The 15,653-nt window shown below is 32.5% G+C and overlaps 1 protein-coding gene across 5 annotated transcripts in view; it reads left to right on the forward strand.

The window, feature by feature from the left end:
• TCF12 (transcription factor 12) overlaps window positions 1–15,653 on the forward strand; it is a 411,883-nt gene that overhangs the window by 185,206 nt on the left and 211,024 nt on the right. Inside the window, exon 2 of one of the 5 annotated variants that reach the window (XM_074294616.1) lies at window positions 7,538–7,667. The exons of the other annotated variants lie outside the window; for them this stretch is intronic. The gene's annotated coding sequence lies outside the window, so the exon portion shown is untranslated. The remainder of the gene's footprint in view (window positions 1–7,537; window positions 7,668–15,653) is intronic. 5 annotated transcript variants of the gene reach the window in all.

Consider the following 15,653-nt stretch of genomic DNA (forward strand, 5'->3'; position numbering starts at 1 on the left):
GAATGACACAGCATGTTCACACATAAGCATATATACAATATGTACACACTAGCCACGAGGTAATATTATAGTGGAAGACACTAGCAGTAGGAGAAACAGAAAAATCTTATAAATGTTGACATGTAGGCTTAGTCTTTAAGGGAATCAGGATTCCAAGACTTAGTCTAGGCATGGACAGTAGCCGGTGTAAAAACCATTAGATGGGTGATAGAATGTTTAGTTTTTCAAAAAGCCTCTCACAAAGTTCTCTCCTAAAAGCTATTGTAAATAAATGTTATCATGGAATTAGCAAAAATATTCTGTCATGGAGAGGGAACTGTCTTAGAGACAGAAAATGAGGAAAAGGATAAACAGATACTTCTTTGAATGGAAAAAATGTAACTCATGGGCTCTCTCAGGTATAGGTATTACAAAAGAGCAGAGCAAATTATCAAGAAGGTGGAGTGTTCATGAAAATTTTGTAGGTTCAAAATGAGGTTTTGTTCTTCTGGGTTATAAAATGCTGATATGACAGAGTTAAATTGTACTAAGAGCTTATGAGGCTGAATGACTGGCCAGGAAAGTGGATGAATATATACAAGTATAATAAAACAAAAACTAATCAAAAGTACACTAATAAATGATTAACTTTAAGCTGTTAGTTATGACCTAGAGAAAGGACTGACGATTATTTCCTTGATTACATCAGCTATTTTGATGCTTTGACCAAAGTAATCTCCAAATATTAAAATTCTCTTCACTCTCTCTTTGCCTTAGTCTCCTTATTCTCTCATCTTCCAACCCATCCCCATTCTCCCCCTCCCTTCCTTCTTTTCTCCTACCCCCACTCCTCCCTCTCTCTCGCTCTTTACTTCTTTCATTCTCCCTTTCTCCCTCTCCTTCTTCCTCCCCCCCCACATACACACTCACGTACATAAGAAATCAATTCGCATTTGTGAAATATGTATATTGTACCAGGCCCCTCTGGTGAGCACTAGATACAAAGACTTGTATCTTACCCTCAAAGATCAGACATTCTAACAAGGGGAAACTATGTGTTCATCTGTAAGTATAATCAAAATAAACACAAGGTAAATTTTTTTTTTGTGCATGAAAGTCTAGTATCTGAAGAGATTGAGAAAGGAAAGGATGTTAAGATGGCAATTAAGTCTAACTCTTTATTTTAATTATATTATTTAATGCATCATACTAAGTTGCTATTTTCAGGGCATTGAAGAATATGGGAACACACCTCTCTAGGCTCAGATTCTCAGTCTGTGTAAAAGTCCTATTTCAAAAAGTTGGGGGAGAGGAGAAAGATAATATATGTTCAGATGATGCATCTAACAAGCTGGTCTTGAATTGGGAAAAAAAAAATCCAGGCCATAAAGTTCTTGAATACATGGGGAAATGGCAGGAATTAGCAGAAGATAAATTGTCTTCAAAGCTCTCCTTTAGAAGTTCCAAGGGCAAGGGAAGTTTGGAGGAACCCTTTGGTATCGATGAAAATGGAACTTAGAATTTTTACTGTTCAGCCTTCTCCCTCTGCTCTGTTGCAATAAGACCATGTGCTTAGAATGACAAGGAACCTAGCTTTCCAGACAAATTTCATGTCATTAAGCAGTCTTTCTCGTCCTGTTGCTTCGTTTGTTTCTTGAAGTCTTTTATCTCATTGGGCTGTTTTTCCTCCACCCTGGAGAGCAAATTTACTTGTATCTGACACTAAAATCCTCAAAATATTAGATGTGATTGGTGACTAAGAAGAACACGACCAGGGGAAAGCAAAATATGGCATCATCCAGAAAACCTCCAGCTTTATCCTGATCTTTCTGGGCTCCAAATTCTTCATTTTATAGATAATGAAACTGATAAGAGAAATTATAAAGAAGAAAAAATGCTATCCTACTTTGTAGTTTATATTATATGTAGGTTTGATTACTAAACCTTAAGGAAATTATATTAAAGGGGAAGAAGTTCAGGGCAAGATACTTAAAGTGATCAGGGGTAAAGTGTAGCTCTCTTATTAGAGCATGCTGTAATCATTAGTCATGCCATTTTTTAAAAATTTAATTTTATTATTATTATTATTATTATTATTATTATTTTTTTGGTATACCATGCTTCGCATTTCAGTGCTAAAGTATTAGTGTAGAGATAATCTGTTTTAGGTTTGAATTTTGCCATTTACAGAGTTTTACTTGTAATTTTTTAAGAAAGGCAATTTATATTATTATGTTCTTTCTTATTTTTCTTGGAGTATTATTAATCCCTGATCTTTAATTGTCACTTTCGAGATTTACCATTTAACTCAGAGTTCCATAGAAACCTTTAAAAGGTTAGGAAGATCAGGTTATTGACTTCTTATTATCTGGCATTTTGTATCAAGGGAAAGGCAATAATAGTGTGATAATTCTAAAGAAGTAAGGGTAGGGAAATGTTAATTCATTGGTTTCTGTGACCTAGGCAAACAGCTATTGTAAATAGTAGAGGTTGGTATATTGGCAACCACTGGCATGCATATCAATGAGAGAAAACCTTCAGGGCATTTTTGAAAATTAGACTTTGAATTGCCAACCCACAGCTTAAATTCTTGGTTCATTTATAGACATATTTTGTTTGAATCAGTTTTAGAAATCCTCTCTTCTTCTTATTGCAAGGGAACATATATAGCAGGGAAGTTCTACTGAATTCATGAACAACGTACTTAGACTCCGTCAATCGACAAAGTGTTTATTAAGCAATTATTTTGGATCAGATACTATGTTAGATATACAAATATACTTTTGTATATCTGGAGATAGGAGAACAAAGAATAAAAAAAACCTTAATTCTAATGGAGGAGATAAGAAATAAAAAATAAAAATTCATACCACAGAAAAAGAAAGGATACATTTATACATCCTTGTTAAAGATGTGGTAGTTTTGCTAGGACACTAATGCGTTGTTGGTGGAATTGTGAAATGATCCAACCATTCTGGAGAAGAATCCAACCATTGTAGAGAGTAATTTGGAACAGTGGCCAAAGGGCTAAAAAACTGTGCATACTCTTTGATCCAGCAATGTCACTACTGGGTCTATTACCCAAAAATATTATAAAAGAGGAAAAAGGACTCATGTGTACAAACTTTTTGTTTGTAGCAGCTCTTTTTGTAGTGGCAAGAAATTGAAAATTGAGTGGGTCCAATTATGGTGTATGAATATAATGGAATATTATTGGTTCATAAGAAATGATACACAGGCTGTTTTCAGAAAAGCCTGGATTACATGAACAGCTGTAGAATGAAGAGAACAATATCACGAGAATATTGTACACAGCAACAGCAAGATTGTGTGATGATCAGCTCTGATGGACTTGGCAGTTCTTAGGAATTCCAATAAACTAGGGTTGACAAATGCTATCTGCATCCAGAAAGAGAACTATGGAGATTGAATATGGATCGGAGCATACTATTTTTATTTGTTTGTTTCCTTGCTTTTTCATTCTCATATTTTTTTTCCCTTTTGGTCTGATTTTTTTCTTGTATGATGCATGACAAATATGGAAATAAATTTTAAAAGGACTGTATGTTTAACCTATATTAGATTACTTGTTTTGGGGAGGAGAAAGTAAGGGAGGGAGGGGAAAAATTAGAACTCAAAATCTTACAAAAATGAATGTTGGAAACTATATTTATGTTTATTTGGAAAAACAAACTACTAAGGGGAAGGGAAGATAAGGTAGTTTTGGAAGGATGCCTCTTAGAAGCATTGTTTGAGTAAGGGAGTCACGTGGTGGGAGGTACAGTTCAGGAAAATTACTTTGGTAGCAAGTATAGGATATTCTGGAATAATGAGAGACTTAAAGCAGAAAAATCTATTAGGATGATATTGCAAGTAATCTAGAGAGGAAATGTTAAGGGCATAACTAAAGGAGTAGATAAATGGAGAGAAGGTTGGATGCAAGAGATGTTGCTGAAAGAAATAGAAATAGTTGGATATATAGTGTTTGGATAAGTGAAAAGCTAGAGATAATGCTGAGAATTTGAGTCTGACTTTGGAAGGATGATGGTGCCTTCCACAGAAGAAAAAGTTTAGAAGAGGGGAGATTTAAGGGGAAAGATGAGTTTTAGTTTTAGTTATGTGAAACTGAAGGTATCCGGAATATCCAGTTTGAATATCTAGTAGTCAAGTACTGATCTGGTACTAAGTTTCAGAGAAAAGAATAGATCTGGATGGATATTTGTATTCATGTGGTTGTTCCTTAAAATAGAGAAAACAGTTTAATATGTAGTGGATGGCATGAGGTAACTAAGAGAACACAGAGGAAAAAGAGCTCATGATAAAAATCTTAAGGACACCCATAATTAGGGAGTCTGATGTGCTAGTAAAGGAGATTGAAAAGGGACATGTGACTGCCCCCATTCCAAGAGACAGCATGTTATAATGGAATTAATTTGAAATGTTAATTTACTAGTTCTTTTAACTTAGTAGGTATATGATGGTGGAAAGTCTTTTTTTGTTGTTATTGTCAAATTTTTTCAGTTCAACTTTTAAAATATTTACTTAGCCATTCTCCAACTGATGGGCATCTACTCAGTTTCCAGTTTCTTGCCACTACAAAAAGGGATGCCACAAACATTTTTGCACATGTGGGTCCATTTCCCTCCTTTAAGATTTCTTTGGTATATAAGCCCAGTAGAAACACTTCTGGGTCAAAGGGTATGCACAGTTTGATAACTTTTTGAGCACAGTTCCAAACTGCTCTCCAGAATGGCTGTATCTGTTCACAGTTCCACCAACAATGTATCAGTATCCCAGTTTTCCCAAATCCCCTCCAACATTCATCATTATCATTTCCTGTGAAATCTTAGAGATGTGTAGTGGTATCTCAGAGTTGTCTTAATTTTCATTTCTCTGATCAATAGTGATTTGGAGAACCTTTTCATGTGACTACAAATAGTTTCAGTTTCTTCATCTGAAAATTGGCTATTCATAGATATATATTTTTAAAAAGTCCTGAGTAGTTTCCCCAAAATAATCCAATTCTTTTCTCCTTCTTTTAGAGACCTAACTTATTATCCATTTATATTATATCCTACATCTTTGTCACAGTCTCATTCACTTTTTACTGTACATATTAGTAAAGTAGTCTTTTTTGAATGACATAGACCTCATTGCGGAAACATGATGTTCTGGGCTTGAAATAATCAGTACAATGGGCTTATCAAATTTGGAGGACCTCACTATCTACAGTGAATCCAGTCTCTTCTCTTTGGAGGTCATCCTATATGAAAGTAGCTAAAATCTTTATGAAATACAAATCTTCTTGTTTTATGCCTCATTTAATTTTTAATAATCAGAGAATTATTAAATTATTAGATTATCTCTCTGCATTGCATTTATAGGGAATGTTGTATGAACTTAACATACAGGGAGATGAATTTTTGGAAGAGAACCTTTATAACTCCATTTGTCTAACAGTCAAATGTTTTTTAAAAAATCATTTAACAGTAAGATCTTGTATTCTTTCAGTCACTTGTGTCACTATAAAGATGTGAACTTCAATACATCATTCTTAAAAAGATTTTATGAATGTGAAAAGGTAAGTAGTATTGATAGTATTAATATACTATCAATTGCCTTTTGGGGGCTTTTGCTCTATTTTTTTTTCATTTCTTCATTATCTTTATTTCCCTGAGGTTGTTTTGTTTAAAACAAAAAAAAATGACCATTTCTCCTATAAGGTTTTGTTGCCTCCAATTAGGATTTTCTCTGTAGGTGCGTGACCCAATGTAGCTGCTTTTCTCAACTTCATCTTAAATACCACTTTTGTGACTTCATGTGGCATACTTGGAACTCTGTTGTTAGAATTAAAAATAGCAGCATTACTCTTATTAATGGATAATTATAGAAATGCTAAAAGATTTAATTTTTTCTTATTTTTGTTCTTCTAGCTTCATTTGTGAATTCTCTTGAATTGAATCAGATGGCTTTCCCTATGAATTTTGTAGCTTTTTTTTAATGAAACTGTTCTGTTTTTAATCTTCTGCCTTTCTTTGCATAATTTTACACATGAATTTGCATTGTAAGTGGTTGCTGTTCATCACCACATCAGATGTTTGTTAAGACAGGAGTTTTTTGTTTTTTGTTTTTGCCACTTCATTGTAGTCACTGCTTTATATCACTTAAAATTATACAGAATTTAATAATTTCAAGATCACTCTCTTTGGAAGTTTCCACAAAGGTATTGGTTTTGTCCCTCCTCATACTATATGGGTGACTCTGGAGTCTTGAATATTAGATAAGCAGTGAACTCTCATAGATTCTACCAAACTGAAAAGGTGCCATATCTACTGAGTGGAAGACTCAGTCTAAGAACCAATCTAGTTGATAATGGTTAGGTTCCTCATCAGAACATGGAACATTAGATGATAGATTCTTTGGCCATAACAACCCATCAAACCCAAATTGGGAGAGGAAGAACCTCTTGGTTTTTCATTGGTTTGTTCATAAAAGAAGCAACCAGCATTTAAGGAATTTAAAGAAAATTATGTTTTCTAGATTTAATGTTCTCCACAGTAATCAAGAAACTGCTTTTCAGAAAAGGTACTAAAAAAAGAAGAGAGTGATATTTGAAAAATTTTTTAAATCATGTTGATTACAACTTAGGTGATAGGAAATTTTGTTTATTTTCATTTTCTGAGATGTCACTCACTCATTTTTATTTTCTCAATATATTATGTGGTATCTTAAGTGCAGTGGATTTGGCACCACAGTACCTAGACTCTTGACTCAACTGTTTAATTCTTTGAAACACTTGGGCAAGTCTTTTCACCTTTCTGGGTCTTCTACTTTCTTCATCTGGATTGGATCAGATGATCCCTAAAGGCAGTTTTTTGGTGTTTTTTTTCAGCTTTGTTTCTGATAATAGTTCCTTCTTTTTTTGATGAGTTCTAGTTTTAGTGAGGAACTTAGAAAAGTACTTTTACCTAGAGGATAATATTATGTAGATTAGGGATATTCATGGAATTTGTTTAAAGTTAATGGTAAACAAATTTGAATACATGAGTCATCTGTGTATCTTACAGAACCTACCATTTTCAAAGAAATGAAGTTTTAAGAAAACTTTCAGTGAGAGGGAAAATTCTGCCTAATGGCTAATTATGATTTCTTTTACCAATAAAAACATTAATTCAATTAAAACAGTTTTATGTGTTACCATGAGCAAGTCACTTAACCTCTCTGAGCCTCAATTTCCTGATATGTAAAATGTAGTAAATCACCCATAGTGCTTCAAACGATTACTAAACACCAAATGAAAAAAAGATATTTAAATTGTTTTTAAAAATCTTTGTTAATTTTAGTCTATTTGGTATTCTCAGTTCAGATACATTTAAGCATTTTTTTTTTCCAATGGGAACTTAGACTCATATAATTCTTGGTGTATTTCAGTTTCAGAATTCTAAGAGGGAAAGAGGTTCCAGCTTCCTTCCAATCTAAATTGTGCAAACTTTCTCTTCCTTCTTTCCAACAATTTGAACAAACAGCACATTACATTCCTTGTTTCTATTCTCTACAGAAATAAATGGATGCTACTGCCACTAGGCCCTCTTCACTCCCAATCCTTTGAGACCTAGTCAGGAGAACAAGAACATATCCACCAAACTCCAGATAAAACAAGAGGAAGCAAAGAAGACATTTAATCTAAGGTCCCTTCCAGCTCTAAGTCTATGATACTGTGATTCTTCATCCTTTTCTTTTTTTATTAATTTTTTTTACATATTCATTTTCAAATATATCCTTTCCTTTTACCCTACCTTGTGAGCCATCTCTTGTTAAAAGCAAAAATTCAGTTCAGTAGTATTAAAAGCATCATCTGAATTTGATTGTCTACGTAGTTTCATACTCATAGTCATTTTCTTCTGCCAAGAAGCAAGGAAAGATACATTTTCTCATCTTGTTTCAGATCCAAGCTTGTCCACTCATGTAATTACCTGTTTTGGGATTTTTGTTGTTGTTGTCATTTTTTTACTTTTTCTTTTCTGTGGTCCATTGTATATGTTGTCTTTCTACTTTGCATCAGTTTATAAAATTTTTCCAATGCTTCTCTGAATTCTTCCTATTAAAATTTCTAGTGGCACAGAAATATTCCATTTTATTCTGGTATCATAATTTCTTGGCCTTTTACTTTTGTTTCTGTTTCTTTGGTACCACAAAGAATTGCTCTGGATATGTTGATTTTTGTTAGACCTTTCTGGCTTTGCCCTTCTTAGAATATATACCTGTAGAGTCTCATTGTCAAAGGTTTTGGGCATTTAAATGGCTTTTAAAGTGTAATTGCCAAATAGCTTTGCAAATTGGTTGGACTAATTCATATCTCAATGAATGTCGTATTATTGTATCTGTCCTTCAGCAGTTCCAACCATCTTAAAAGCTACTTCAGCCTTTTGTTATATTTGAGAATTTTTTAGGTTAGAATTTTTTTTTTAGTTGTACTTCTCTAATTCTTAATCATTTGAAATATTCTTTCATTTTTATGAAATTCATTTCTGTTTTCTATTCATTTTTATTAATAATTTGAAATTATTTTGAGTACTGCTTTTTTTGTGCCTTGTGACCACTGACTCATTAGAGAATTGCTTTGGGTCTTCTATGTTTGTGTTCCCAACACATTTTTAATTTCAGGCCCTGAAGAATAATTTGATAGAAAATCGTCCCACATTTTATAGCTTCTCTATTTATAATAATTTCATTGATTTTATATATTTTAAAAAGTCTTTCAATTTTATACTTTTCATCTTTTTCATTATACACAAATGTGACTCTTAAATTCAGAATTTATGAGTGACTTTTAACAAAATGTGGATTGTCTTTACATAATTGTCTACTCTATTTTACACTAGGTAATTTTATTTAAAAATCTTCCCTTTGCATGTTTTTTTGAGAAATCTGTTTTAGATGTGGGGCCAAGGGATGGAAGGATAAGTATAGGCTGAAAGTCTTTTCATATTTGAACATCTTAGCTTAAATGCATTCTCCATTTAAGAAGTGATAAATATTTTTATATTTTAGAAAATATTCTAAGGGAAAAAAGATGGAATTTCCTACTTTTTCCTACTTCTCTTAAAATTTCTCCCATTTTTCTTCCTTAAGCATTCACATTTTTAATCACTGTTAATAAGGATGATTGATTATCAATTTTATTTATATGAGCATTGTGAAACAATGATGAGTAGGAAGAATGGATAGAATTTGTATTCTTAATCTATAAGCTAAAATTTTTCTTAATGTTGAATATGACAAGGAGAAAAAAATTTTAAAACCTGGATTCCAGAATAGTTTTTCAATCAATACTTTTCTCAATTTATCTTTACCCTGTATGTTCCATTAGACTCACTTTTAACCAGAAATGAGGTTTCTCTTGAATCATTACTTAGGCGGTGATTGTTTCATAGTTGGCTTCTCTCTGTGGATTTGTTCAAAGTACATTTAACTACTTTTTTCAGCTGGCTCAGAGGAATCTTAAACTGGGGCTTATGGATAGATTTTTGTATACATGAATTTGATGTAGATGACCAAAAGATGACATTTTATTTCAATTAATTTCCTTTGTAATTCTGTATGTTTTATTTTATGCATTAATAAACAATATTCTGAGAAGGAAGGACTGCATAGCCTGCAGAACACTACTGGAGCTTCCTTGACTTCTCCCCCAAAAAGGATAAGAACCTATAGGTAACGTCCTAACTACCCATTGTATGGTAAATTACTGAAAAACTATGGTAGCATCTTGGGCATTGCTCTGAAATTCTATTTTCCAGCTCCTTTTACTTCTGAAACTAATAATTTAAAGGACTCTGAGGAACTTCTTTGGGTTAAAGGGTGTTGTCAATCAGTTAAAAAATAATTTATTAAACACTTATAGTCACATAATAGTCTTTGCCCTTAAGAAGCTTGTATTTTATTGGAGGAGACAACATACAATTAATTGTGTATTTACATGGTATATATATTATAAATGGATGGTGATCTCAAAGGGAAGACAGTAGCAACAGATAGAATTGAATTGAGTCTTGAGGGAAAGCTAGGGATACCAGGAGACAATATTGAAGGAGAGCATTTTAAGTCATAGGAGAGAGCCAGTAGTAAAAGCTATGGAGTATTCTTTTTAAGGAACTACAAACAAGTTAGTTTCACTGGATCATGGAGTACTTGAGAAAGGAAAGATAGGAAAGGAGCCAGGTTGTAAAGAGCCTTAAATGCCAAATCAGGCATTTAAAGAACTTTAACTGATTATAGGATTGAGTTAAGAAACCTAAGTTCATAGGCTGGGATTTTGGCTTTTTTTTTTTTTTTTTTTTTTTTTTTTTAATGATTTCCTGATCTTTTCTTAAGTTTCTCCTATCATATTTCCCAAACGTCTCCTTTGTAGTTATCTCATTCTCCCTTAAGATTTATAGTTATTTGTGTCCTGATTTCTCCTTTCCCAATCGTTAATCATTAGATTGGAACTCTTTTGATTGTGTTTTATCTCTGTATCCTTAATGTCCATCACAGGCATTTAATAAATATTTATTGAATTTAAAATGAAATGTTAAGGGAATATTTTACTGGAGTGAGAAATTAGTAAAAATTCTGTTTTGCGACTTAAGAGATCTGGGATGTATGTAGTCTGCCATGTGTAGTTTTAAATACTCTCTTGTAGTTTACAGTGCTTTTAAAAATATTTTAAGAGATTTTCTTAGACAGCTATAGGATTTATATAATATTGCTATACTCAAAATTTTAACCTGCTTCCACTTTGACTTAAGCTAAATGGCATAATATGTAAATGATATAATCATTCATGTTTTATGGATGCATATTATCCATGCATGATAATGCATGAACTTTTTTTTTTTAATGTGAAGAGTATTTCAACATGTCTATTGTATTAGCATGTTTTAGGATTGAAAAAAAAAGTTTTGTTATAATTTGTTGGAATTCTCATCAGAGTTGGAATCCTATGGAAGCAATATATAACAATTGTGTATATCACTGTTGAATGACTTGTCTCTAATCTTTGTGAGCAAATAATGTGACCTTTTCATTGCAGATAGAGAAAGTCAAGTGTAAAGATTATGGTTTTGTGGTGTAGTAGGAAAGATCCTATAGTAGAAGATCTAGCTTTTAGCCCTCAATATACCTCTAACTTTTACTTTTGGTCTTTATTTCTAAAGTGAGGAAACTGAAGTAGAAGATGTTTAAGGTCTCCTCTATTTCTAAAACTCTGTGAAACAAACCAATGTGGAATTTAAGAGTACATTCTCATTAATAAGCTACAATTTCTTAGGGTTCATAATGATTTCTGATTTTATTAATAGCAAAAAGTGTATAGATTATCATATGGGATCCATATCTGAAATTTAGTCTATGAAGTAAAAAGGAAAGCCATGGTAGAATAGAAAAAATGTAAGTGACTTAAAAGAATAAAATTTAACTTTGAGTTGCAATTCTGATATTTACTAGTGGTGACTATGGATAAGATGGAGTAGTTACAGCACTGGCCCTTGAGTCTGGAAGATTTGAGTTCAGATTTAGTCTTAGATATTAACTGGCTTTGTTACCCTGAGCAAGTCTTTCTATCTCAATTAACTCATCTGTAAAAATAGCCATAATAATTGTACCTACTTCTCAGGATTGTTGTGAGAATAAAATGTTGTTTGTGAGAATAAAATAATATTTGTAAAGCATTTTGGAAGCCTTAAAGCTTATATATATAAATGATGCTAGTGATGATAGTGATTGTGATAATGATGGTGATCTCTGATCTGAAGAACTTGCCTCTAGGGATTGGCATGAAGAAATCTCTTCATATTCACACATAACTAGTGTACATGCATGTGCACACACATGGGCAAAACATAAAGACACCAGCAGTACATTGTTACTTAGAATGGGAGATGCTGGCTTTTGGAGTGGGGATCATGAAAGACGTCAAGATGGCCCTTTCTTGAGCTTGGACTTTGAAGAAAACTAAGGATCATAAGAGACAAAGATGAAGAATTACATTTTGGGAATGGGGTTGGTATGTGCAAGGCAAAATGGCAGGGAAAGTTCATTTGTGAGGAACACCAGGAAATCTAGTTTATCCAAACTATTTGGAATAAATAAAATGGAACAGTATATTATACTGGAAAGGTAGATTGGAACAGAGATGTGAGGAGTTTTTATTGTGAAACAAAAAGGGTTTAGATTTGAACCTAGAGGTAGTAAGAAGTTTATTGAGGGTTTATCAAGTTGGGAAATAACATGATGGAACTCATACTTTAGGATAGTCATTTCAGAATCTAAGTTGAAATGGAGTTGAGTAGAAAGAGAGTTTAAGTAGGGAAGCTGTTGTAATAGTCAAGAGGTGACAAGAGTCAGAAGCAGGATGGTAGCCTTATAGGTAGCCTTATATGTAGAGAAAGAGGGACTGATGTGAGGAATATAATGGAGGCAGAAACATTGAGACTTGGAAGCTCTTTGAATTTATGTGATGAGAGGAATTGAGAAGTTAAGATTGGGAATCTAGGTAACTAAAAGGAAGAATAGTTGTGTACATGATAAAATTAGGAAAGTTAAGAATAGATGTAGATTTGGGGGAAAAGGAGAATAATTCTGTTTTAGATATTTTAAGTTCAAAATGACTCAGTATGTCCAAAAGAAAATTCATTTGTCCCTTCCCCCAAAAATGCATTTCTCCTCTTTCTCTTCTTCACCCCATAAATCGAAGAACTTTGGAGAGTATCTAGCTTAAGATCCTTATTTCCTCAGTAAGACACCTGAGGCCTAAGGAGATTGTAATTTACTAAAAGTTATATGAATAGGTTTCCTAACTGGAAAGTCCATCACTTCTTCTCCTATACTATACATTCATTTGTTCTATATTAGCATGGATCTCTCACTACACAGTTAATTTAGTTTTCCTACAGAAAGATTACTCCTTAATGGGGCCTTGCCCATTTTCTTTTTTTGAACATTTCAAAATTATATGAACAAAATCTTTTTTAAAAACATTTTTATTTTACAAGCGTTTTCTGATTAGAGGTTTGTTAGGTTAACAAAAGTCAGAGTAAATGAGTCCCAGCCTTAGAAGACTACTCTGTTGATGCTGCCTTCTTTGTCCTTTGGAAGATATAAGAAAATTTAAAATAAAGACTAGTTAAAATCAAAAGAAAGATTTTTGTCCTTTTGTAGTTGTAGCCATGATAACAAAAGGGAGGACAGATTTAATCTTATTTTATTTCTTTTCTTATGTTAGGGGGATTTTTTTTTTTATGGAAAAGTTTTAATTGACAATATGCATTTTGGAGGATTAAAAAGCTATTGGCATTGATGGATCACCTGGGTGTTATTGTCATATTAGTGGGTAGGAATTAATGTTTGTAGCTTCCTACACAATGAAAAGAGCAGAGAGATGAGTATGAAATATATATTTCATAATTTCCTAATGCTTTTATAAACAGCTCTTAATTGTATATTAGACCATTTATATTTGAAAATTAAAAATTGAATAAATTTGTGTATATATTATTGAACAATTCTCCTTGTTCTCTCCATAAATGAAATTATTTTTAATCAATAATTAATTTATTGTATACTTTTTATTTTTGCCCCAAAATGGGAAGAGTAAATTACAAGTGTGATATTTTGGAAATACTATGAATGATGGCACACTATGAACATGGGTGATTCAAGTAACATATATATGTTTTATATTTCCCATTCCTTATGTACACAGATGCAGTAAAACCTCTTGTGCAAAATAATCATTTTTAATGGAAAAATCAATTTTATGAAATTAAAATACCTATTAAGATCTTAAGTTTTTGCCCCATTGTTTCAAAATTTTCTGGGTAAAGAAATGTGGTAACATCTTTTTTATATTTGAGTACTTTTCTGGATGTTTATAGCATGTTCTCATGTATACTATCAAGAGTTTGGGAATTTTATAATCTTAGTAGTTTAATAGTTTCCAAAATAGAAATCATTTCCATGAATAGTTATCCAGTTTTATTGTCTTCTTGATTCTAACTTTTCATTCTTCCTACTCACTCAGTCTTGTCTTCTAATTTTTTCCTGCCTTAAAACCAGCTCTAGTCTAGTCATTTAACCCTTTTGTTGGGCATATCACCAACTCACTCACACTTCATCTTTTTACCAATGATGTCTTTCCACTCCACTGTTCTGAATGCTGCCTTTTTTTTTCTCCTCCAGCTCTCTTCACCCCCATCCCCCACCCCTTTTTTACTAACTCTTAGTCACATCAAATGCATTAACTAACCTTGTGGGAACTTTAGAAAAGAGATTTCTTTAGAGACTTTGAAGATACTATTGAAGTTTTTAGGTTCAAGTCAACCAATCAAGTTCCTTCATATGGAGAGGGAGATAATGCTCTCACAACTCTATTTTCCCTTAATTGGTTACTTTAAAACTGGTGATAGAATTTATTTACCCAGTTGCATTAGATCTTGTTTGAGTGGATAGAGATTCAGAGATTGTTTATACTTTAGCAGAAACTCCTGGGACCTAAATGTGATATTGATGATGATAGCCATAACTACCAGTTTTCCAGTGTTGAAACCAATTTTCCAGTATTTCTTCCTGACTATAAGACAGAATTAAATTTTCAAATTGATCGTCAGATTAAACATATATAGGTAGTTGTAGCATGACACAGAACAAAGTCTCTTTCTAGAGAATTTATTGTTCATAGATACATTATATGCCTGGCATAGTAGCTATCCTAATAAATCATATGTTATACATACTAGCATGGGTTATCAGTGCAAAGGAAGGAAAATCAGTTGCATAGGAATAAGGTAGAACAGTAAATATTTCCCCAGATTATTTATATTTGACTTTGGCATTTATCATATCAATGTTCCACATATAGGCTATTGACACACTAGCACTTCAAAAAGCCTCCACTGATATATCTGTAATAAGTTGGCTCTAGTTCTCCCTTATATGTACTATGTTGGACTTTTTTTTGTGTGTGTTTTTTTAGTTTGTTTTCTTATTTGTGCTCTCTCACCACCTCAGGCAGATCATAGTTGGAATTTCCTTTGGACATTGGTGGTTTGTGACTTCTAATCTGATTCTGTTCCTCTCTACTACATTATTATTGCACAGTCCTAGGCATATATCTTTTTTCTTTTTTTTTCTGTTATAGTCAAATAATTTTTCTCTTTCTCCCAAGTAATAGTACTCTCTCCAAAATAAAAATCAATTTTGGTCAGTGGATGTATTCATTCCCTACCTCCCTCTTACCCACTTATATCACAATAATTTTAGAAATTTACAAGTGTATTGCAGAGCAGAAAGAGTTGAGAAACTATGTAATAAATACTAAATTTTAAAAAAACAGCTTCTTGCTTATATTTTGCTTAAGATGATGTGAAATTACACTGAAATAATACTAAATGATATGGACAGAGAACATAGTACTGAAACATTTGGGTTAGCAAAAAAGAAGCTAGTGATATTCTTAGATTTTTTCTACAGATAACCAATAAAGGACTTATCCAAATGTGTTTGTGAATTGATTAAATTTGTTAACTATTTCTGTACTTATTTAGAGGTATCCTAAGGTTTTGGTAGGTTTTTAAAACCACTATAATGGTTTAAATAATGACTTAAGAACCGAATAATTATTTTTATTTTTATAA

This window comes from Sminthopsis crassicaudata, chromosome 2 (genome assembly GCF_048593235.1).
Source record: "Sminthopsis crassicaudata isolate SCR6 chromosome 2, ASM4859323v1, whole genome shotgun sequence".
NCBI classification, from domain to species: Eukaryota; Metazoa; Chordata; class Mammalia; order Dasyuromorphia; family Dasyuridae; genus Sminthopsis; species Sminthopsis crassicaudata.